This window comes from Papio anubis, chromosome 4 (assembly GCF_008728515.1).
Source record: "Papio anubis isolate 15944 chromosome 4, Panubis1.0, whole genome shotgun sequence".
Lineage (NCBI taxonomy): Eukaryota > Metazoa > Chordata > Mammalia > Primates > Cercopithecidae > Papio > Papio anubis.
In genome coordinates, this window is record NC_044979.1 from 171,481,649 (window position 1) to 171,507,910 (window position 26,262).

General features: G+C 44.0%; 1 long non-coding RNA gene across 1 annotated transcript in view; it reads right to left on the bottom strand.

Annotated features, from left to right (window-relative positions):
- LOC103882607 overlaps nt 1–25,676 on the bottom strand; it is a 43,374-nt gene extending 17,698 nt beyond the window's left edge. Inside the window, exons 1-2 of the long non-coding RNA XR_002520827.2 lie at nt 24,537–25,676; nt 21,935–22,100 (exon numbers count right to left, since the gene is read on the bottom strand). This is a non-coding gene — a long non-coding RNA (uncharacterized LOC103882607). The remainder of the gene's footprint in view (nt 1–21,934; nt 22,101–24,536) is intronic.
- Nucleotides 25,677–26,262: the final 586 nt, after the last annotated feature.

Here is a 26,262-nt window from a genome sequence, read left to right on the forward strand (position 1 = left end):
GCATATTTGTAGGGTGGTTTGACTAATCTCTGTTTTTCTATCTAGACTTAATGCAGAAACTATGCCTGCCTTTAATTTTCTCAATCATTCCACCTGTGGCTAGCCTAGCATCTGGCTCATGGATGAATAATTGGATGGATGGATGGATGGATGGATGGATGGATAGATGGATGAATGGATGGTCAATCGATCCATTGATTGACTGATTGCTAAGTATCGGAATATTGTAAAACCATAAGCCAGAAATATTATAAATCCATAAGCCATCTTTCCAGGGGCAGAAATAAATATCAAATGTAGATAGAGGCTAATGGGTAAATATACCACTTTTTTAATGTTTTAATTGCTGAATAGGTACCATATGCACATACTTCAAATCTACAAGGTGTCCACTGAGAAGATTTGCTCCTGTTCTGTGTCCTTCTACTCCATTTTTCACTGCCTTTGTAAGTAACTAATTCAATAAGTATCTTATATTCGTTGTGTTTCTTTGCACAGATACAAGCAAATGTTATTTTCACTTTCTTACACAAAAGAGAGAATAGTATGCACAGTGTTTTGACACACTGGATTTTGTCGTTGCTTTTGTTTAACCTAACAACATACTCCAGAGCTCTCTGATTCATTCCCTGAGAGCTTTCTTACTCTTGGTACAGCTCTGTGGCAGTCCATTGTATGGATGCACCATCCTTTATTTAACCCTTCCCATCCTGCTGCTTCGTCTTTTGCTATTTGAAACAAGGTGGCAATGGGTAACATTGGGCATATGTCATTTTGTACCTGTCTGGGTCAGACCATAGGTCACTTCCTACAGAAGTGGGACAGCTGGGCCAGCTTGTAAATGCACTGGTGGTTTTGATAAATTGCTATCCACAGAATAATTTTTTAAGACAGGTTCTCACTCCATCATCCAGGCTGGAATGCAGTGGCATGATCTCGATTCACTGCATCCTCCACCTCCCGGATTCAAGCAATTCTCCTGCCTCAGCTTCCCAAGTAGCTGGGATTACAGGCACACGCCACCGTGCCCGGCTAATTTTTGTGTTTTTAGTAGAGATGGGGTTTCACCATGTTGGCTAGGCTGGTCTTGAACTCCTAACCTCAAGTAATCCACCCACCTCGGCCTCCCAAAGTGCTGGGACTACAGGCATGAGTCACTGTGACCCATAGCATTTTAAAGTAAAGGTTCAAAGAAGTTGAATAAAGGTAAGTTAGGAGGTGGTGGAGTAAGCCGTAAAGGCAGAAATGTCTGGGTTTGAATATGAGTTCTATCCATCATCAGCTTTGTCAACTTGAGTTAGATAAACTCTCTGAGCCTCAGTTTCTTCATCTATAAAATGGAGACAATATTCCTCTCCACATGGCTGAGGATGAAACAGAATAACACACATGAAGCATTTAGCTTCTTCTCTTGCATGCTCTCATGCAATCCATCACTTCAAACATCACCCATCACAGGAAGGCTCCCAAGTCTCCTTCTTCAGCTGAAACCTGCCCTGTTTTTCCAGGTACCCACTGGATTCTTTCTCTTGTATGTCTTGTATGCCCCCAGTCTTTGTTTTGTTTTGTATGCCCCCAGAGTCTCACTCTGTCGCCCAGGCTGGAGTGCAGTGGTACAATCTTGGCTCACTGCAACCTCCGCTTCCTGGGTTCAAGTGATTCTCCTGCCTCAGCCTCCCGAGTAGCTGGGCTTACAGGTGTGCACCATCATGCCCAGCCAAGTTTTTGTATTTTTAATAGAGATGGGGCTTCACCATGTTCGCCAGACTGGTGGCCTCAAGTGATCCGCCCACCTCGGCCTCCGTAAGTGCTGGGATTACAGGTGTGAGCCACTGTGCCCAGCCCCATATCTTTAAATTACAAAATATCCGGAACAAAACCTTCTCAAAAATGCCATTTAAAACGGTATTATTTTCCTGCATTCCCCATTTACCCAAAGACCAAGATAACTGAGAGTTTTCTTCTATACCCCCTTCTCCCTTTACCCACACTCTCAGTTCAGTCACCAACTCCTGATAATTTTTTTCTCCCAAATCTTCTGGAATCTGTTTCTTCCATTTATTTCCATTCTGACCCAGAACAGGTGTCCAAGGTTTCCCACCCAGACTATTGCAAAAAAAGGGGGCCAGACTAGTCTGAATGACTCTGGTCTCATAACCTTTCAGGAAAACCTCTCTAACCAGTCCTAAAGTGATCTTTCTAGAATACAAACCAGGCCTTGTCTCTCACTTGTTTGCCCTCCACCTTCTGTGGGCGGTGTCTAAAGGAATAGCATGTAAACCGTATAAACCACAGCCTTCTCCCAGGCTGCACCTCCAGGCCCTCTCCTGGCCTCTGGCCACAGCAAACTTCTGCCTTCCTCTGGGAAACTCTCTCTCTCTCAAGCCTCCTTCTCTTTGCACAGGGAACTTTTCTATAAGCTGTTCATTTGCTCATTCATTCAGCAAATATTTTTAAGAGCCTGATATATGCCAATTATCCTTTAACTTTAAAAAGGATGGTCCGGCATGCCCCAGACTACTGAACTCCTAGAAACTTCCCTGGTGTAACAGACCCCTGAATTTGCATAGAGTTGACCTCCCACCACGGGTTCACAGGGGTCTTCTAGGACAGTGTTTCCCAACCTTGACACTATCGGCATTTGGGGACAGATAATTCTTTGTTGGGGTTGGGGGCTATCCTTTGTGTTGTAGGGTGTACAGAAGCATCCCTGAGCTCTATCCACTAGATGCCAGTTGCTCACATCAACCAATTATAACAACCAAAATATCTGCAGATGTTCCCAAATATCCCCTGGGGCTTAAAAGCATCCCAGGTTGATGCCCTGTATTAGGGCATCTATGATACTTGCAACTCCCAGATCAGTAAGTCCAATTAGCATGATGTCACTAATAGGTGAGCCAGAGCAATGTTCAGCAGAATGTCAGTATGATCAAGATCCCTGCAGACATGCAGACAGTGAACGTATACTGCTGTCCTTGCTACAGAAAGGCCAACCACTGCAGAGTCCCCCTATTGATGGAGGTCGAGAAGAAATCATTTGCCAGATCAATAGTCACATACGAAGTTTGAGAATGCGTGTTGCTCTTCATCAGTAAATATAGCAAACCCAGCACAACAGCTTCAAGGGGGCTATCACCTAATATCATGTGCCATAATTTATCTGGTTTTTACAGGGACACAGTGCGTAAACTGGAGATATTATGAGGACCACCACCTTGCAGCTTTGATGTTCTTGATGACAGCAATCATATCTGCACTTCCTCCTAGAATGCCTTGTTATTCCTGATTACCATCTTGAATAATGGGGAAAGAACAGTTGCAGATATTTTACTTGGCCCTTCCCACCATGTTCCTTACTTCACAAGTGGGAGTTCTGCCAACCACTAAATATATCTATCCCAATTATATATTGGGACCTGATAAATAACCACAGGGTAGTTTTTGGACCCAGTGGACCAAATGGACCCATTGTGAAACAGACTTGGGGTACAACTCTATTTATCACCTGACTTCCTAAAACTGCCAATCTAACAGGGGACAGGGCAGGTGGGGAGGGACAGCATAAGGCATTTAAGATCCCTTGGTATTGAAGCGGCTACATTGTCTGGGGTAAATACCTGGGGTTCGTCATCTCACACGGGGAAAATTTAGGACATGGACACACATGAGGCATTTAGGAGCAGAAGTTTAATACGCAAAAGAAAGAGAAAGGAAAACAGCTCTTTCTCTAGTGAGAGAGAGGGAACTTCTGAGAGGAAAAGGCCTGCTGGGGGCGGATGTGCCAGATTTTATAGTCAGGCTTGAGGAGGTGGTGTCTGATTTACATAGTGCCCACAGATTGGTTTGAGGCAGGGCCTGATTTACATAGGACTCACAGATTGGTTCAAGGCAGTGCCAGATTTACACAGGGCTCACAGATTGGTTCAATCAGGTATGATGTTTACATACCACTGGGGAAGGCTGACCACCCCACCCTAATCTTATTATGCAAATGAACTTTCCCCTTGGCTGGGTCATCTTGTCTGCTCCTTACCGTACACCCATCTTGAACATGATTGGCACAGCTGCCAGCATCTATGTCTGCAGCTCGATTTTTTTTTTTCTTTTTGAGATGGAGTCTCCCTCTGTCGCCCAAGCAGGAGTGCAGTGGCGCGATCTTGGCTTACTACAAGCTCCACCTCCCAGGTTCAAGCCATTCTCCTGCCTCAGCCTCCTGAGTAGCTGGGACTACAGGCGCCTGCCACCACGCTCAGCTGATTTTTTGTATTTTTTTTAGTAGAGACGGGGTTTCACCGTGTGCAGCTTGATTTTACAGGCTGCTCTTTGTTAGAAAATGATTTGGGGCTGCTTTTCATTGAAGGAAAAATCTTACTGAGGGCATCCATATCCTCACTATCTGCCTAAGTAATTTCTTCTTAACTCCTGTGTCAGTATCAGCTCAAACCTTGTGTATTACTAATCCTCAAAAAGTCTGAATTGTCCCCATTCTCTGGCACTAGTTACTCGGGGAAATGGCTGCAAATTCCTTAAAGGGGAAGATTAGAAGAACAACTTTTCATGTATACTGTGGAAAATAGCAGGGTCGTTCTTCAAGGAGGCCTAAGTCTTCCCCTCAATCCACGTATCAGTCATTGCAATAAAAAATTGGGGACTCTCACTCAGTTTTCAAATGTATTTGGTTGGTGCAAAAATAATTGCGATTTTGCTATTAAAAGTCATGGCCAAAATTACGGTTACCTTTGCATCAACCTAATAAGTCAGTTTGAAAACTTTACTTCAAGCTAGTTTTCAAGCTGGCTTACATTTGAAAACCGAGACTGATGTCAACCTTCTATTCTCCAGCTTTCTTTCTTATTATACAATCTTAATAACACGCTAGTTAGCTGTCCTTCTGTCTCATGTCTAGGAACACCATGATCTCTTAACCATTGCTACAAATCTCTGAAGGTTGAGGCATCCTAAGTACTATTCTGCACTGCTTCCAATTATAATCATTATGGCCACCTTGCCTCTGGTGGTTACGAGCTGTCATCCAGTTTTATAATTCTGGAATCTCACCATCCCCATTGACATAAAGAAGTTCAGTTCCAGCCGGGTGCAGTGGCCCACGCCTGTAATCCCAGCACTTTGGGAGGCTGAGGCAGGAGGACTGCTTGAGGTCAGGAGGTCAAGACCAGCCTGGCCAACATGATGAAACCCCATCTCTACTAAAAATACAAAAATTAGCCAGCCATGGTGGTGGGCGCCTGTAATCTCAGCTAAGGCAGGAGAATTGCTTGAACCTGGGAGGTGGAGGTTGCAGCAGGCTCGGATTGCACCAATGCATTCCAGCCTGGGTGACAGAGTGAGATTCCTATTAAAAAAAGAAGAAGAAGAAGAAGAAGTTCAGTTCCATGGAAGTGTCTGTACCCACTACCCCTGCCTACAGAAGACAGACACTAAGCTTCTCAAAGATATTAGTGAGCCCTTCACTTGCGTATTCCTGCTGCATTCACAGCAAAAGTGTCTCCCGGTCTTTTTCAGGAAACACAGTGATGTGGCAGGTTCTCAGGATTTACATAGTAAATTCATTCTAACATTCCCAACTGCTTGAGCCTTAGCCCCTTTCTCGAAATAATGCCAGATATGCTCCGGCATTTCCACCTTATCAATTGCAGCCATCATCCTATCTAAACATCATGGAGCTGTCTCAAAAGATTATTAGGACCAGCTCCAGGTAATCATGATGATCTAACACCCTCAAGATACGCTACTACAAGGTGTTTGCTAATTCATGCTTGCCAGCTCCTGTAAGCCTTCGACACATAGACTGTTTCCTCCTGGAGCAGGGATTGTACTTCCTCATTGAAGCTGTGCTCAGGCCTGACTCTGGTTGTTATCCAGGAAATAATGAGAGATAGTGGGGACAGATCTGGAGAAAAACAGCGGTCAATGTGTGGAGCACCTCCAGGTGAGGTCATAGTCTAATGCTCTGGGAAGAGGAGGCTGTTCTCTCCCCAAGTTGTTGGGAACAGCTTCTGCCAGCCAGGAAGCTTCAGGGAATTGAGGGCTACAATATTCTTAGCCTTGGCCATGCAAACATCACCATCCAAGGTCTTGGTGGTCTACTCTCCCATCAGGTCTTTACTTTGACACTGAGGAGCTGTTAAGGCTGTGCATCTTGCTTCTTTTGCATTTCTGCCACCCTTATAATGAGACCCTGGGTTTAAGAACCTTCTATCCTGTGGGTTTTAGAGATGAAAACCTCCTCTCAAGTGACTTCAGAAATACTCTGGCTTTCAGACAGGGCCTCAAGGTGGCAATTAGCTGCCCTACACTTGTTATTTTCTTTTTGCAAGGCTTCCAATGCCTTCAAAAGTTACCGCCCACATCCAAGTCCTTAGAGTTATTATTGCTCCAAAATGCATCAAGTGTCTCAGTGTCTTGTTAAGTCAGTATTTTGGCTTCCTCCTCTACCTCATCCTAATTAGCTTCAGATAAAAGTTTTTGTAATTGTGATGCTGCAGAATGTCAAAGATTGTCACCATCCACTTGCTGCTACCAAAACCCATCAGAAGCTCTGCTTTCTAGGGCCACGTTTCCCTGGACAGTAGAGCCTGGGGCACACGTTTATGTGCTAAGACTTCACTGACAAGTGCAATCCTGGGGAAGCAGGAGTATGAGGGAGACCAGTGAGGCAAGGAAGAGGAAGACCAAACACAAGGGCATGGGTTACTGAGCTACTTTTCTTTTTTTTTTTTTTTTTTTGAGACGGAGTTTTGCTCTTGTTGCCCAGGTTGGAGTGCAGTGGCGCAACCTCAGCTCACTGCAACCTCCACCTCCCAGGTTCAAGCGATTCTCCTGCTTCAGCCTCCCAAGTAGCTGGGATTCCAGGCACAGACCACCATGCCCAGCTAATTTTTGTATTTTTGGTAGAGACGGGAGTTCACCATGTTGGCCAGAATGGTTTCGAACTCCTGACCTCAGGTGATCTACCTGCCTTGGCCTCCCAAAGTGCCGGAATTACAGGCGTGAGCTACAGCGCCCGGCCTACTGAGCTGCTTTATAATAGCCTGGATGATGGCTTGATCTCATATAATGTCTTCAGGAAGGTCACATGGATGCTTGCATCTCAGAACTGTATCTGGGGCGGGGCATGAGGTGGAGAAAGGAAAATAACTAATTAGCCAGTCCCTTCCTATCCACCACCTACTGCTAGGCAAAGTTGGCAACAGGGGGTTTTAGTTTCTCCATGCTTTCTAGATACATGCCCCAGCCTCTTCAGGTGAATCTTCTTCTAGCCAATTTAGTACTGCATGGAGAGCAACTTGGCCTGTAGTACAGGCAGCAACAATGGCAGCAATGAACTGACTTTGTGACTGCAGGAGCAGCACAAGCCATGGCTGGGGTCAAGCCAGCCAGTGGGCAAGAGAGGTGGGCAGCTCTGTGGTGGTACAGAAACTGAGTTAGAGACAAGCCCTAACCTCAGGCCTCACACTTGAATATAAATAAGCTCATTTCAGCACAGGCGCAAGATGCAGAGACTGGCAAAGTCATGTGAAGTCCTATCTGATTCTTTGCAAACTCATGCCCTTAGTTTTTGGGGTTTGGGTGGGTTGTTTTCTTCTTGTTGTTTGTTTGTTTGTTTTGGTATGTTTGTTTGTTTTTGTTGTTAGAGACAAGGTCGGTGTCTGTCACCCAGGCTGGAGTGCAGTGGCACAATCACAGCTCACTGCAGCCTCGAGCTCCTGGGCTCAAGTGATCCTCCCACCTCAGCCTCCAAGTAGTTGAGACTATAGGCACGTGCTGCCACACCCAGCTTATTTTATTCTTTTTTTTTTTTTTTTTTTGTAGAGGCAGTATTTTGCTATGTTGCCCAGCTGATCTCGAACTTCTAGCCTCAAGCAATCCTCCTGCCTTGGCCTCCCAAAGCACTGGGAGATTTTGTTTTTTAAAAAAACGAAGTAGGCTGGGTGTGGTGGCTCACACCTGTAATCCCAGCACTTTGGGAGGCTGAGGCGGGCCAATCATGTAAGGTCAGGAGTTTGAGACCAGCTTGGCCAACATGGTGAAATCCCATCTCTACTAAAAAAAAAAAAAAAAGCAGTGGTGGCTCACACTTGTAATCCCAGCACTTTGGGAGGCCAAGGCCGGTGGATCGCTTGAGGTCAGGAAATCAAGACCAGTCAGGCCAACATGATGAAACCCCATCTCTACCAAAAATAACAAAAATTAGCCAGGTGTGGTGGCATGCATCTGTAATCCCAGCTACTCAGTTGGCTGAAGCAGGAGAATCACTTGAACCTGGGAGGTGGAGGTTGCAGTAAGCTGAGATCACACCACTGCTCTCCAGCCTGGGCGACAAAGTGAGTGAAACTCCATCTCAAAACAATAAAAATAAAAATAAGAAACAAAGCTACATAACAGCTAAAATGTTGACATTTCCTTAATGCATTAATTCAACCTGAGACATTAACCATAGATTTTCAGGGAATTATGCCTGTTCAACCAGTAAAGCTGATATAGGAAACCAGAATTGGTTTAAATGATGAATTGTATCCCATTGGGCACATTCTTTCAGCTCACTATTGCTATTCTGTCTTGTGGATTTTTGCTTAATTAGCTAGACAAATTACATAAATTCTGCAATTCTGTTTTTACTTTAACTGTGGCCAAAGCTCCTTTTCAGTTTCTCATAGCTTTCTACCCTTTAGCTGCTAGACATCCCCAATCATAAGGCAACTTGAAGTGTGTGCAAGGGACAGAAGTTTGTATATCTTAAACTACAGTTCGATAAAACACAAGACAAAGGGAGGGAAGGGGGGGGAGAGAGAGAGAGAGAGAGAGAGACTGACAGACAGAGAGGAATAAAAGTCCTATTTGCACTTACCATGAATTTGGGGGACTTGAAATATTTTAATTGTAAAATGTACTATATCAGGCTTCATTACAGATTTTGCTCTTAAAGGTACATTGACATTAACCATATTATATTTTATCTAAATTAGGAAAATTCTCTTTAAAGACCCTGCATTGAATCTTTTTCATGCTAAGTATCATTTTGTGATATGAATAATTGCAATTGATTTTTATCTGTTGTGTATATTCACATTTATCCAGAAATCTTTCAGGAGGCTAGCCCTGTATTTTACATGTTTGGTTTAGGACTTAGTATCCAAAGCATGCTTTGCTTTTATATTAAATGAATACTACAGTGCAATACAAGTCAATACAGACCAAAAACAGGAGCAACAACAGAAATGCATTCAATGGTATGACAGTAACTTTGTCATGCCAACAAGGTCCTCCTTGTACCTCCTTTGTACCCATTTGTCTTGGGTACAAAGTACACAAGACAGTGCATAGTCACTATATTTTTCTGGTTTTGCGTTCAGTAAACCAGCATTCATGTGGCATTTGAATACCAAGACAGGGCAAAGTTTAGACAGTCACCTTTCATTTTCATCTTTCATTATAATGAGACTTGACGTAACCAGCTGCCTTTGAAGTGCATGGCATGAACTTGCCCATTTAGCTCCCTGCTCTGCCAAAGGCCTATGGAGGAACAAGACTGGTTGTCCTGATGTACAGAGAGCCAGCACAGTGTTCATCTATAATACGACTACGGAGAGGGGAGAACTTTTAATAAAAATATCCTGTATTCCAACCTGAATCTTTCAGACTGGATGAGAAAGGATTTCTTAGACACCCAAGCTAATAACACTTGGTAGCCAGTCACAGAGCACACTGCCAGGCACACAAAAGCCTCCCTCAAAACCATGCATTTGCTTTAGGTCCTTAATTACTTTCCAATTTATTCATTTTCTGCAATACAGAAGGAAAGAAACTTGCATAGATGAGAACCACATAGGAAAACACGTTAGGGATATGACTTTATTTTTTAATTTTTTAACTTAAATCTTATTTAAGATTATTTTTTAATTATTAAATTACTGAATTTTTTAATTTTACAAATAATAGCCAATTGCATAAAAATAATTTGTTCAATAATTCATTTTTTCTCCACTGATTTAAAATGCCTCCTTTGGCTGGGCACAATGGTGCATACCTGTAATCCCAGCACTTTGGGAGGCCAAGATGAGTGGATCGCTTGAGTCTAGGAGTTCAAGACCAGCCTGGGCAACAAGGTAAAAACCCATCTCTACAAAAAAAATACAGAAATTAGTGGGGCATGGTGGCACACGCCCATAGTCCCAACTACTCAGGAGGCTGAGGTGGGAGGATGGCTTGGCCCTGGAGGTCGAGGGTGTAGGCAGCCATGATTGTGCCACTGCATTCCAGCCTGGGTGACAGAGTGAGACTCTGTCTCAAAATAAAATAAAATAAAATAATGTGCCTCCTTTATTGCATGCCAATTTCCCATGTATAATACTCATACAGTTGAACACCTTAAGAGCAAAGACTGAGATTTCCCAAAGATGCAGCAATTCTGCCTCAAGACTGCAATACAGAAACTACCCGAGTTTCCAGCCTGCCTGGCCCAGCCTACAGAATTCAGAATCAAGACTGCAGTGTCAACTCTTTATTTTATTCTGTCTGTCTCTTGGTCTATTCCTACACCAGCATCTCTCTCTTTTAATTACTGAAACTCCATAGTTCATCTTCACCTCGAGGAATGTGAAAATCTCTCCATTATTCTTTTTCAAAAGTTTCTTGCCTTTTCTACTGCCTTTGCTTTTTTAACTTTAGAATAAAATCTGCAACAGTATCATCATCTACATTCAGCCTCAAAGGAAGTTCCTTCCCTTCTTCCTTTATCCAAGGTATACTAATGAAGCATCTACTGTGTGAGGGCCACTGTGCCCAGGGGCTGCTCTCACAATGGTCCCAAGTGTCACAGAGCCACAGTCTAATAGACTACAGACTAGTTAATAGTGACTTTCCGGCCAGGCTTGGTGGTTCATGCCTGTAATCCCACCACTTTGGGAGGCCAAGGTGGGTGGATCACTTGAAGTCAGGGGTTCAAGACCAGCCTGGTCAATGTTGAAACCCTGTCTTTACCAAAAATACAAAAATTAGCCAGGCATGGTGGCATGCACCTGTAGTCCCAGCTACTTGGAAGGCTGAGGCAGGAGAATCACTTGAACCCAGGAGGTGGAGGTTGTAGTGAGCTGAGATTATACCACTGCACTCCAGCCTAGATGATGAAACAAGACCTTGTCTCAAAAAAGAAAAGAAAAGAAATACTGAATTTCCACAGTGCAATGTAACGGGAGAAATAAAGGATGCCTGGATACTCAAAGAAAGGACTTGATCCAGATTTAGAGGTTCAGGAAAGGTTTCCTTAATAAGTGATAGCTAAGCCCCCACATAAGCAAAGGAGTTGGCCAGAAAAGCAGAAAGGGGAGAATATTTCAGGCAGGCAGAAGACCAAGGTAGAAGGTAAGAGAAGGTAAGCTTAGCCAAGAGACTCAGTGGAAAATGTTCAATGCAACTGGAAGGTGGAGGCCAAGGCCAGGGGCCTACAAGCTGTACTAGGGAGTCTATACTCTTTCCAAGAGTAATGAGCTGCCTCAGGAAGGGTGTTGAGCGGAAGAGAGTAAGGAAAATGTGTCAGGACATCTGATAGTCATTGACTACCCAAATGTTCCCCCACCCTTCCCAGCAGAGTTTCGCCCCGTGGTGAGGCAGCGCTGTGTGAGTAGCTCTGGCCAAGGCGCAGTGAGTGGAAGTGACCTGTGACATTTCCATGCTGAAGCTTGTAAAAACTGGTACTTGACCAGGCACAGTGGCTCATGCCTGTAATCCCAACACTGTTGAAGGACTAGGTGGGAGAATCACTTGAGGTCAGGAGTTCGAGACTGCAGTGAACTATCATTGTGCCACTGCACTCCACCCTGGGTGACAGAGACCTTGTCCCCCAAAAATAAAAACTAAATAAATTTAAAGCTGGTTCTTGACCTTCCACACTGGCTGCCACAGCAATCTGGAAGCCATGTGCTGAGATGGTGGCCTCCATGCATGGAAACAGCCTTGATCCCCATGTCACCACAAGGACAGCTGCCCTGGAGGCTTACCCAACCCACACTGGAGTTTTCACAAGCCAGAAAGAAATCTTTGTCATGTGAGCCATTGAGGTATCAAGGTTTATTTACTGCAACAGGAGCAAACTGACTAATAAAGTTTGCAAACATGATCCAATGATTGGGATCCAAGTTTTCAAAGCTCTACAACAACATTAAAAATCTTTGTCATCTCTAGCAAAAAACATGTCTTCCTGCTTTTGAAAGAAGGGACTAAGATAAACTCATGTCACTGCTTTGCCTTTTCAGGGGGTTACAGCTACTTCATTGATGAGCACATTACTCTACTGAGCAGACGTGAGATTCCTCCTGTTTAGAGAACTGTAAGCAATCTGTGATATTCCTCTCTCTCTTTTTCCTTCTTCACGGCTCCACCTTCCTTGATGATGTATGTGCCTCTTTGTTCTTTCAGGCCTGGCCCTTCTCCCATCTGTCTTCAGCAGTGAGATGGTCCTGGCTGGTAACTGAAAGGTGGCCATGCAGCAGCTACAGCCACAAACCGTGTCTTCACACCCAGCCCTGCGGCCCCCTCCCAGGGCAGGACAGTCTCCTAATACTGCTGCTCCCGCAGGTGGAGGAACCTGAACTCAAGCCTCGCCTGGTCTCTTATGCTTTGCATGAACTTGGATACATTCCCTGACTTCTCTGAGACTTAGTTTCTTCTTCTGCAAAATGAGGATGATAATGCTTACTTGAGGGTCTTATGGAGATTTATAGGGAATAACAAATGTAAAGTTCCCAGATCAGTGCCTGGCATAGGATAGGAATTTCCTAATTCTGTTTTTCTTTTTCTCTTGCCCTTTCTTCTGAGGAAGAAGCTGAACCTTCTCAGATCTTCATGGTTTAATTCTACATCTATCTATCTAGGCCTTTTGATGGGTAAAACTCCACACTTGAGTGTAGAGGATGCAAAAGATGAAACAATCTAGCTGGAGAGGCAATATGTACCCATGGGGAAAGGTTAACAGGCTTATTAATGAAATGTGTAAATGCCCAAGTGTTTAATATAGACCACAGTGCTCAAGAAGTTCAAAGAAAGAAGAGACACCCCTGGGCTCCTGGGATTCAGGCTAACGATTCAGCACAAGGAAATGGGAAAAGAGAGGCCCTTCCTGCCTGCCTTCCCAAGGCCAAGTCTCCCCACTGCTGAGCTGGCTACTCTTTCTAATCCAAGAAGGTCATCAAATTAATAATGAGGGAGATAGAGATTTTCTGACCAGCTCAGTCCACTCAAACCAGATACGTCCACAGGTACTATCTAATGATTCAGAAAAGTATAACGAGTATACTTTTGAATGAATTTGCCCACCCAGCACATGCTCTTGGAAGGCCTGCTCAAGGGTAGATATATTGGTTGTACTTCACACTGAAGGTTGGGACTTTGCCTGGCACAATTTGCTCAGGTAGACCAGGCACACAAAGAGGATTCCCAGAATAGCATAAGAGATTCCCATTGCTCTGTAAACATTGCACACAAATGCCCTCAAACTCCTAATTCTGGTGGCATTAGTTCCTTATTGATAACCCCTTCAGCTGGTTGAACTGTTTACGTGGCTATGACCCGCACATATAATTTTTGTCAAAAATCTAACAAAGCTCCAGCCACCATTCCCAAAGGAGAACGTGGATTTTTGTGTGATCCTATCATATTAAAAATGCAAAACTATGTAAAGTATGCAATATATCCACTTACCTAAGATTCTAACATCAAATACCACAAAGGCCTGGATCGAAACAAAACAGGTCAATAGTGACAGGTCAGAAATTTTGTTTCTGCTTCTTTCCAACTCCTCAGGTACATGGAAATTTGAGGGAATAGAAGGCTTAAATTCAGATTTTAAGGTAGGCAGGATCCAATAGCTGCTAAAACACTAGCAGCTGGTTAATAGAGGTATAGTGTTGTAAACAAAGGTGGACAACAATCCCACAGTTCTTTCTCAATATATGAACAACATATGGACCCCACATGTTCAGACCTGGAAGGTGGCCGAGTAGTGATGAATGTTCTTCTTTAGCATCAGAAAGCAGTGAGGATGGTCAGGAGACAACAAGACAGAGAAAACACTAGTGTCATCCTTAAATGTTGCAAGAACCGTAGCGTGAAGACAGCTAGGTTTTCCCTATAGTTCCGAAGAGCAGCTCTAAGACCAACAGATAAAAGTTACCAGGAGGCACATTTCACCTACGTGTGAGGGAGACCTTTCAAGTAATGAAAGCCATTCAAAAACTGGAAGATCCACAGGAGGTGATGAGCGTCCTGTCACTGACAATTCCTACAAAGGCTGTCTTTCACTTTCTTGGCTGCATGGAATTTCAGGGGATCATGAGATTCTTCAGGCTTCGAAGTCAGGTTTTGTAGAGAATTTCCACATGGACAGAGAGGTTAGGATGGGTGTCCTCAAATGACTGCCCACAAGCTAACCGAAAATTCTTACTTCCTTTGATAATATTTTCTTCCACTACAAAGGTTAAGAATTTCCTACATGCAGGGCTTAATACCTAGGTGATGGGTTGACAGGTGCAGCAAATCACTGTGGCACACATTTACCTGTGCAACAAACCTGCATGTCCTGCGCATGTATCCTGGAACTTAAAATGAAATGATATTAAAACAAAAAAATGTCCTGCTTCAGATTCTCAGTGAGCAACCTAATCACATCACTAATGTTTCTCGTCTTTTTCCCACCCGACAGGCCACATGTAGGTGAAATTTGTCTCCTGGTAACTTTTATCTGTTGATCTTAGTGCTGCTCTTCGGAACTATATGGAAAACGTAGCTCTCTTCATACTGCGGTTCTTGCAACATTTGAGGATGACACTAGTGTTTTCTCTGTCTTGTTGTCTCCTGACCATCCTCACTGCTTTCTGATGCTAAAGAAGAAATTCTCTACAAAACCTGTCTTCGAAGCCTGAAGAATGGTGCTCGATGGCATTTGTGTGATTCTCTCCCCGCCCCCTCCCGAAGTCACACCAGCACTCATGCTAAAAGCTGTCCACTCTGAACCTCATCATTTATAATGCAAAAAGGGAATCATTGATTTTGAGCTGATTAGTCATCATAATGCTTTTCTCTTATATGTACTTAATCACTGTGGTTTCTTCGAGGATGGAAAGCTTTCCTTTCTGTGGGAGGATCTAAATAGCTCTCTAAACAGACACCAGCTGGGCAAACAGTGCAGAGAATTTCAGCACAATGTGATAAGAGCAGCCACACCCACAACCCAGGTCGCTTCTCAGTACAGCAGCCAAATTAGAAATAGCTACTGAGCAGATCCTTTTGATCTAACCGTAGGATACATATCTCTCTCTCTCTCTCTCTCTCTCTCTCTCCTCTCTCTCTCTCTCTCTTTTTCTCTCTTTCTCTCTTTCTTTCTTTCTTTCTTTCAGACAGAGTCTCACGCTGTGACCCAGGCTGGAGTGCAGTGGCACAATCTCGGCTCACTGCAACCTCTGCCTCCCAGGTTCAAGCGATTCTCCCGCCTCAGCCTCCCAAGTAGCTGGAATTACAGGCACCCGCTACCACACCTGGCTAATTTTTTGTATTTTTAGCAGGGACGGGGTTTCACCATGTTGGCCAGGCTGGGCTTGAACTCCTGATCTCAGGTGATCCACCCGCCTCAGTCTCCCAAAGTGGTGGGATTACAGGCATGTGCCACTGCACCCAGCCAGGATGCATCCATCTCTTAAGAGAATGCTATATCCAGTCTCACGGTTAGTCGCCAAACCTGAAAATGATCAATGTATCATGGAATCGGAATGTGTCTCTCCCAGGATGGGAAATGGACAGAGCTGGTGCAGCGCCCAAGCAAGGAGGAAATGGGAAAATGTCAGCCATGGGATAGGGGTAATGAAATGCTTCCCTTTAGTCCTCATTTCGGTGGCAGCCTTTCCCATCCTGCCTGGCATCTTCATACTGTGCTAATATTTGTACAGGGGTAAGACCTTCCGTGTTTATTTCTTCCTTTTGTCCCGAAGGAAGCCATGGTAGTTTGCAATCTTAAACACAGGAAACACAGAACTCAGAATCCAAGAAAGCATACTTTGCCTCTCTCTCTTAAGGAGAAGTCTCAGCAACTATTGAACAAGCTGTGCCCATCCAACATCATATACTTGTTTGAGGCAGAATGAGATAGAATGAAGACAATGAATGAATGAATGAATGACTCCTGTAAGATTGCAGACTGTTGATAACCATGTAGAAATCATCCCTTTAGGAATGTTCTAGCGTGTGCATGGGTGTAGATGTGAGAAGAATCACAGTCTCCTCATATTTAGGGAAACAAGGGCTGGCCAGGGGTCTTTGCTAGAGAGATTCCTCGGGGCTGGAGTTAGGACAAGTATTTCCAGCTCAATGCACCATGGGACATTGAAGCTAAAGGAAGAGACAGAGCAAATAAGGTCTTTAATGCCAAGGACACCTAGCATGTGACTGTGAGGACAGTCACCTTCCAAGGCAGGTCACATGAACTTAGACCCCACCTTTTTAAGGGCAAGACTGTTTGGCTTCTTGCTCTGGTGGAGGAGTGAAGCCAAATCTTTAATTTGCATTTCCCAGTTGAGTGGAATCGATCTCTTTTGGATCCTGAGATATTGTGGTTGCCTTGACTGGGTAGTATCTTTACATGCTGAATTCCACACTGCCAGCTACAAACACACTTTCTTTATTTGTACCTTGTCTTTATACAGCCTGGGACACACTCAGAGGAGGGTGAGCCACGTTCCGAAAGGAGTACACAGCTTACCTGATTATGCCCACATTAGTGAAGCAAATGGGTCTACCCAGTTGAGTCCACCCAGTCCAAGACTCAATGTTGAGCCTTGACCAGAGGTTAACTACAGGATGTGGTGAAAACAGCTAAACCATTAAACCCCCTAGGAACTGAAAACTACTCTATATATAGTGTATTTGTTCTCCTAGGAGCTGACGTGGGCATCCAAATCTAAGAACTATGTTTAGCAAGATACTGGTATCAACAAGGGAATGAGGCCCAGGGCATTGTTGGGGTGACAAAAAGCTTCCCTTCCTTTTTTCTAGAAAAGAGGAAAGGAGTCAGGCTGGGTTCAGGGTTCTGGGGAGGAAAGGAGGGAGGCAGGTAGGGATTTGTTCTTGGAACAGAAAAGCACAAGCAAGCTGAGTGGGCATCCACCTCAACGCACGACACTGACCATCCTGCAGACACAGGTGCTGAAGGAGCCTCAGAACACAGCTGGCATCATAGGCAGCACTCATGGGCCCACGCAGCCTCCCCAAGCCTGCTGCCCCATGTCCCTTCATGCCCTGCCCACTTTCCTAACCTTCTGCCCCAGGAGTTTCCACTAAGAGGAGGAACAGCTGAGCTCATGGTACCTGGAGTTCTGTTACACACACAGCTGTGCAGGCCCTGCATCGCCCTCGGGCCAGGACAACACTGGGGTTATATTCACCCAGCTCCGCCACCTCCAGTTGCCCCATCCTGAGAAATGGCTTCAAGAAGCAGCCCTGTCCTTTGGCCTGGATTTCTCTATGTGGGCTCAACTCACCCTTTTCCGTGTGTCCTGCTCTTGTTTCTGCAGAGGCTATGCTGAGATGTCACTTTCTTTTTTTCAGAGACCTTAGTCTTGGCCTCTCCTTTTGAACTGCTCAAGGTCCCCTGATATGTGTTCTTCATTGAAGTTTTTTTTTTTTTTGCAGAGGTTTGCTTCCCTGGAGATTAATAAATGCCCACAGCACACTTTGCTGAGGAAGCTGGGTGACACTCAGAGAGCTCTCTCTGTCTCTCTACCCTCCATGCTCTCTAGCAACCACATTCTCCACCGCACTCTGTACTCTGAAAGTTACAGGAGAGGACTTGCTGGGAAAAACCATTTTTCCAACTGGACTCCAAGTTGGAAACTGTCAAGTGGAAACATAAATACAATGAAAAGCTTAGGAAGAAAACTCAACAATAAATCTCAAGAAGCAGAGAATAGAATGTTGGGTGTCAGGGGCTGTGGAGGGGGAAAAGGGGGAGCTTTTCAGTGGGTATAAAGATTCAGTTATGCAAGATGATATGGTTTGGCTGTGTCCCCACGCAAATCTCATTTTGAATTGTACTCCCGTAATTCCCATGTGTTGTGGGAGGGACCTGGTGGAGATAACTGAATCACGGCGGCAGTTTCTCCCATACTGTTGTCATGGTAGCGAATAAGTCTCACGAGATCTGAGAGTTTGATAAGGGGAAACTCCTTTCACTTGGCTCTCATTCTCTCTCTTGCCGCCACCACATAAGAAGTGCCTTTCGCCTTCCACCATGATCTTGAGGCCTCCCTAGCCATGTGGAACTGTGAGTTCATTAAACCTCTTTCTTTTGTAAATTACCCAGTCTCGGGAATGTCTTTTTCAGTAACGTGAAAATGAATCAATATACAAGATGAATGAGTTCTAGAGATTTGCTGCACAACATCATGCCTATAGTTCACACAGTATAGTACACTTAAGAATGTGTTAAGAGGGCAGACCTCATGTTAAACATTTTTACCACAACAAATGAACATATAAAATTAAGAACACAAGGAAACCTTTGGAGAGCATATGTTCATTAACCTTGATTGTCGGGATAGTATCATGGGTATATCCCTACGTCCAAATTCACCAAATCGTATACATCAAACGTGCAGTTTTGGTTTTGGTTTTGTTTTGACACAGGGTCTTGTTCGGTTGCCCAGGCTGGATGGAGTACAGTGGTGCAATCATAGCTCACTGCAGCTTCAAACTCCTGGGCTCAAGCAATCCTCCTATGTCAGCTTCTCATGTAGCTGGGACCATAGGCACGTGCCACCACACCAGTCTAATGTTTTTTTGTTGTTGTTGTTGAGACAGAGTCTCACTTTGTTGCCCAGGCTGGTCTTAAACTCCTGGGCTCAAGCCATCCTCCTGCCTCAGCCTCCAAAGTGCTGAGATTACAGGTGTGAGCCCCTGGGGCCTACCTAGTTTTTCAAATGTATCAGTTATACTGCAATAAAGCTGTTTTCCAAAAACAAAAGAAAACTCAACCACAGCTGGTGATGGGCTGTGAAGTGGGAGGGAGGATTCCTCCATGGCTCCCCGACTTTGAACTTGGATGCCCAGGTAAACGGCAAACCAGGGAAGACACAACAGACGCAGGTATTGGTGGATTTCCACCCACAACTGCCCCACACAGGCAACCACTATATGAAATGTTTTCACCTCTTTGTTCATGATATATATATATGCAGTGATGTGATGGTAAATGTTTAGCAACCACATCTCCAAGAAGTTGAATGTACGCATGTGGGTATGTGTGCCTATTCCTTTATAACTTTACTACAAATTTTTAAAAATTTTTTCCAGCTTAATTAAGGTATAATTGACAAATCAAAAGTATACATATTTATAATGTATAATGTGACGTTTTGATCTACATACACACTGTAAAAGATCAAATCAAGCTAACATATCCATCACCTCACCTCACATACTTAGCTTATGTTTGTGGTAAGAACACTTAAGACCTACTCTCTTAGCAATTTTCAAGTACACAATACTATTACGATCTGAATGTGTGTGTCCCTCCAAAATGCACATGTTGAAGCCTAATCCCCAATGCAATCGTCTTAAGGGACCTTTAAGAGGTGAGGAGGCCATTGAGGTTGAGCCCTCGCAGAGGACTCAGGACTGAGGAAACTTGTTCTTCCCTTCTGCCATCTAAGGACCCAGCTAGAAGGCACCATCTGCGAAGCAGAGAGCAAGCCCTCGTCAGACACCAAATCTTCCAGCACCTTGATCTTGGACTTCCTCAGCCTCCAGAACTGTGAGCAATAAATTTCTGTTGTTTATAAGCCACTCAGTTTATGATATTTTGTTATAGCAACCCAAACAGACTAAGACAAATACATTAACCATAGTCATCATGCTGTGTCTTATAAATTTTTTGACATAAAGGATGTATAGCACCCAATTTACAAATAATAAGATTGACTTTTATGTAAATCGGTAAAGTCAGTTGATTCTTACAGAATGGTTTTGTTGATATTTGCCAAACCATTGTAATTGCAGCGAACATATGGTTGCAACTGATGAACAAGTGTAGTTCCAATATGAATGCTGGTTAATATTTTTGTTTACATTAACAAGTAAGAAGAAAGCAAAATAAATGACAAAGACATATGGTGGAAAACATTTTCATCATTCATAAGGGTAACTCTTTGTTGAATCAGGTAGTAGTTGTCAAATACTAGAAGACTGTTTCCTCAATTTTTGTGCCATTTACAATGCAGCAGCTGAAGACATGGCGAACTTTTAAGTCAAATCTGCATGACTAACATTCCCCCTACCCTGCCACTTCCTTGTATCTAGATCATCAACAAAACAAGCAAGCTCTGATTGGCAGCATTTGTCAATTTTTTGGTGTAAATACTCCCATTGTGGCCTATTCCAGGCTACCAAGGTGATATTACTGAACACAGAGCTGCAAAGAGATGTACAGTAGCAAACCAGAGTAGTGTATTTTCATCACGCAGCTGTAATAGCTGCCAGGCGCGGTGGCTCAGGCCTGGAATCCCAGCACTCTGGGAGGCTGAGGCAGGCAGGTCACTTGAGGTCAGGAGTTCAAGACCAGTCTGGCCCACAGGGTGAAACCCCATCTCTACTAAAAATACAAAAATTAGCTAGGCTTAGTGTCACATGCCTATAATCCCAGCTACTTGGGAGGCTGAGGCAGGAGAATAGCTTGAACCTGGGAGGTAGAAGTTGCAGTGAGCCGAAATGGTGCCATTGCACTCCAGCCTGGGCAACAAGAGTGAAACTCCATCTCAAAAAAATAAAAAATAAACTGATGCAATAGCTATAAATAACCTCAAAAGCACAGCTAATAGTAAAAGGCAGTAAAATGATTAAGAAATGATGAGTTTAGAATATTAAATTCAATATAATTTAACTATAAGTGTAATTAATTTTTAATAATGGCTGTGTTTAACAACTGGCTTGCAAAATTCCTGAAAAGTTAACTGTTGGCTCTTGCATGCCAGTTCAACCCAGCCCCAACACACCATGACAAAAACGCCCAAAAAAAATGTTATTTTGTTTTTGTACTTTAAGAAATGGTAATATGCTGCAGGCACTGGGAGTTGCTTTTTCATACCACATTATGTCACTCCTGTCTTTTGACCCTCAACATGATCCTTGCCTCTTCTTTGCTCTCAGCTGATGAATCACAGGATGGGGCAGCCTGGGAACAGCCCTTACGGTCTCTGTTCTGAGATCACCAGCGAGAAGTGCATGGTGGGACAAACATGGATTTCACTCTTCCTGGAGCAGTGACAGCAGCAGATAACCGGGCTTCCGCAGTAGCAACAGAGGCTTCCTGATCCCTCCTGACTTCTGAGGAGCACCACCTCCCTAGGATTTTGCTCCCTGACCATCCCTTGCAACCATTTTTTTTTCCTTTTTTTTTTTTTTTTGAGATGGAATCTCACTCTGTCGCCCAGGCTGGAGTGCAGTGGCGTGATCTCTGCTCACTGCAATCTTCACCTCCTGGGTTCAAATAATTCTCCTGCCTCAGGCACCCGCCACCACGCTCGGCTAATTTTTGTATTTTTAGTACAGACGGGGTTTCACCACATTGGCCAGGATGGCCTTGCAACCATTTTCCAGGCACCTGATTTCCTGAATTAAACCTTTCCTGCTGGAAATAAATAAAATGGTTTCTGGTTCTCAGATTAAAAGGCTAGAATGTATTCATGCTAATGCCTGTTACCTACTCTCATCATTTTCACTGTGGTATAATGTCCCATTTTGTGACCATATCCCACAGGATTCTCCCTAACTTGGCTCCATTTTACAACCTGCCTGCCCAGCCTCTGATGCTTTTCATAGCCAGTGTTCACAGAGACCGTGCTGCGGTGTTTACCCAAATGGTTCTCATGCTTACCCATTAGCGTCCTCAATCCTTGATCTCATTCCCCCTCCTTTTCCCATAGATGTCCCAGTAGATCCTGCTTTCCAGTCTGTCACCCTTGGCGTACAGGCTACCATAAGTTGAAGGAGGGTCTATTGCTGGAGAAGACTAGTTCATAGGAGTCAGTTCAGGCTCGCAGCTGCCAACATGAAAAAAATCATCTCAGAAAAATGTAGCTCAGCTGCTTACAGTAAGCCCTTGTTATACCTGCGTTTATCTTCGTGGGACACAGATGCAACCGCTTCTCTGTGCTAACAAGCTGATTAAGCTCAGCCAGGACTCTTCCAGAGGGTCCTCCCTCTCCCCACATAATCTATGTTGAGATGCTCAGCACAGAAGTTAATGCATTACTGGGACAAAAAAGAAGTCTCTCTTTAGAGGGTTCCCAGCATCACCAGAACTCCCAATTCTCCTCCACCTCTTTGTATCCCTTTGTATCATTCATCCCTCATTCCATGTTTGGTGTTACTGAGCCTTTCAAAGAGGGCAGATAAAGCTCTCTGTATTTCACAGAGACATCTAGAATTGCAATTACATCCATGACACATATTTTCATGCCCCTCCATTCTAGGGCACTCATAGACCACAGTAAGAGATGCTCCTGCTCCTTCTGAGGAAGCCCAACAGGCGAGATGCACCCCCTGACTGTCCCACCAAGAGTAGACCATCCGCCCTCTCTGACCGCATGCTTCACTCTGTCAACATGAAATGGCATGTTGTTCCTGAACATCTCATGATGGTCTGTGCTTCTGTGCCTTTTGCCTATCCTATATCTGCTTCTGGGCACACCTTTTCTCTCCTTGCCTTTGGGTTGAAGCCCTACTCACCCTTTAACAACCAGTTCATTCTGAGTGGGACTTCTGGAAGGATCAGAAACTATCCTCTGTGCAGACACTACACATCACTTCACCCTCTTTTTCCCCAAGGCAAACACCACTAATCTAGTCCAGGTCACGTTCCTGTTAGGTCCAGATGTGCCTCAAAAACTCTAGCAGAACAGTGCTCCAGGCAGCACTTCCCAATCACATGAGCAAGCAAGATATATGCCTCTCCGTGTCCCTGTCTAGGTTTCTTCCTTTTCTGGAGACAGGCTGGGGGCTGGCAACTGGGGCTGTGTATTGCTAAGTGCAATTCCAGGAGTCTGCAGAATGGAAGCCACATCTTTTTTTTCTTTTAGACAGAGTTTTGCTCCATCACTCAGGCTGGAATGCAGTGCCGTGACCTCGGCTCATTGCACCCTTGGCCTTCCAGGTTCAAGCAATTATTGTGCCTCAGCCTCCCAAGTAGCTGAGATTACAGGCATGCACCACCACGCCCAGCTAATTTTTGTATTTTAGTAGAGACAGAGTTTCACCATGTTGGCCCAGGCTGGTCTCAAACTCCTGACCTCAAGTGATCCTCCCACCCCGGTCTCCCAAAGTGCCGGGATTACAGGTGTGAGCCACCGCAACCGGCCAGGAACCAAATCCTTGATGCCTCCAGGACCAGAGGCCAAGCGGGCCTCCCTCTTCCAGTGCTTTCTGATCTGTGCTAAAATCAGGTGCTCCCTCTGTTCCCCAATCCTGAGCCACTTGGATGCACATGTGATTTTGGTACAGCTTCCTTTAATTTCACGTTTAATTAGTTTTCTTACTACAAATCTTCATCAGAGCTGTACTTCTATGCTTTTTACCTTCATTGGCAAAGCTTCTAGAAACAAAGTATGTTATTGAAATTTTAAAAATAAAAAAAATTACATAAAACCCAGTTCAGGTATCTCCACTTCTATGAAGCCTTCTCAACCACCACCAATCTGAAATACCCTATTCCATGTCCTCTGCACCTTGTATAGGATTCTTTATGCCCTTGAGGGATGAGGGAAAGTCTTCCCCCTTAATTTCCGTCACTTTAGGAGCAAATGTAGTAACAGACAAGGAGCAGACTTACTGTTTACTATAAGAGCTGTAGATTTCCCAAGTTCAGTGTTCATCAGCTAAAATGTAAACTCACTACATGCTTAGCATTCACCTCGGCACAACCAGGTTACCCCTGTGGGACTTGAGGGGCAAAGGGAATCAATGCCAAGATGACGCTCATGGGGCCAACATGACTGGCCCCAGAGTCAAGCGTAGGTCCTGATTAGTATATATGTAGAAAGTAATGAAGTTCAATGGACTAGACTGAAGACAGGGAACTTTCCTTCTGCTGAATACCGCTTAGCCCAGTGTTTCTTTTTATTTTTTTTTCTTTTGGCCCAGTATTTGTTAACCTCAGCACTATTGACATTTGGAACCACATAATTCTCTGTTGTATGGGGGTTGTTCTGTGCATGATAGGATATTTAGCAGCATCCCTGGCCTCTACACAGTAGATGTCAGTAACACCCACCCCCAATCAAAAATGTCTCCAGACATTGCCAAATGTTCCCTGGGAGAGCAGTATCATCCCCTACCCTCACCACTGAAAACCACTTATTTTACCTATCCAGAAGTGGGCGTGGGGTGGGGAGGAGGAAGCAAGGGGTTATAACTAAATTATCATTTAGTGGAGTTTGAGATGCTAATGTACCGGAGAAGTATAAAAATATTGCACTCACCTGCCTCTTCACTCAAGGATCACACATGATAAGTCACAACATATTGCAGCCAACAGCAAACACAATCTTCATGAGCACCCATGGGTGCCAGGCAGGAGCGTCCACTACATCGTCTCATCCACACCCACAGCCATTCTGCGAAGTGGGCATTTCCACTCTGCAAGACCCTGAGGCACGGGGAGGTCACGTACCTTGCCGAGGGGAAGAGTTTGGACTTGAACACAGAGCTGTTGATCTCTGTCGCACGTGTTCTTAATCATTAACCTATTGTTAATGATCCCACAAAGAAAGTGGGGGATGACATGGAAGAGAGGGGATTGGAAGTTATGAAATGGGAAACCAAAGTTTACTTTGAGGGGGAAAAAATATCAAACTTACATGTCAATAGCATCCTCTTAAAGGTTGAAAATATGTAACCCTTTAGATATTTTAAGAGCACATAGAGTACCAGAATCTGTACCAACATGTACTTTAATTCTTATGTAAAATGTTAAAATACAGGCCCAAGTGAATGGCTCTCTTTCCTGCACCCAGAAAAATGCGAACCATCCAGTCTAGGAAGCAGCAAAGTGACCAAACCTGTTTGAACAAACCCAATGCTACACTCCACTTCAATGGAGTACCTTTCCCATCTGGTGGTGGATTAAAGAATTGTCCCTAAAACACTTTTAAATCCAGTCATGACTTTGCAAAGTAGCATCAGTGCCGGCCTGAGTCCCAGCAGTTAGACACATACTGATCCCCCAAATTGATTACTAATTGACACCAGATTCTGGTAATTGCAAGGGCAGGTCAATTACTGACTGCCTATAGAATTACTAGTACAAAGATGAGATACCCCTAAGGAAAAACACTATTTCGACTTTATTTAAACTTTTCCCTGAGAAGCTAACATTCCCCTACATCATTAATTCTCAGAAATATTTTTAATGCACTATAATATTTTATCCTGGAGGCAGAGTAAAATAGCAAGAAATAAGAAAGGGGAAGAGAGGGAATGGGAGAGAGGGGCAGTTGCAGTCATTGCCATAATGGGTGGAGAGCCAAAAATAAGAATACATAATTAGATTGAAAATATATGAGGCCGGGCATAGTGGCTCATGCCTGTAATCCCAGCACGTTAGGAGGCCGAGATGGGTCGATCACTTGAGGTCAGGAGTTTGAGACCAGCCTGACCAACATGGTGAAATCCCATCTCCACTAAAAACACAAAATTAGCCGAGTGTGGTGGCAGGCACCTGAAATCCCAGCTACTCAGGAGGCTGAGACAGGAGAATTGCGTGAACCCGGGAGCCAGAGGTTGCAGTGAGCTGAGATCACGCCACTGCACTCCAGCCTGGGCAACAGAGTGAAACTCTGTCTCAAAAAAAATATATATATATATATACACACACACACATACGTGTATACATATATATACACACAGTATCTATATGTATATACACATAGTGTATACTAGTGTATATATACTATGTGTATATACGTATAGACACTGTGTGTATATATGTGTATATATGTATATACACATAGTATACATACATATATACATAGTATATATACACACAGTACTTGTAATGATACATATCGATACATATATAGATATATATGTATATCAGTTAAAGATTTTAAAAGGGGTAAGTCAATTTCTCTCAGGAATCTCAAAAAACATCATCCAGAAAAATGAATGACTCCATAACTAAAAGATTAACTATACTTAAAAGTAGAA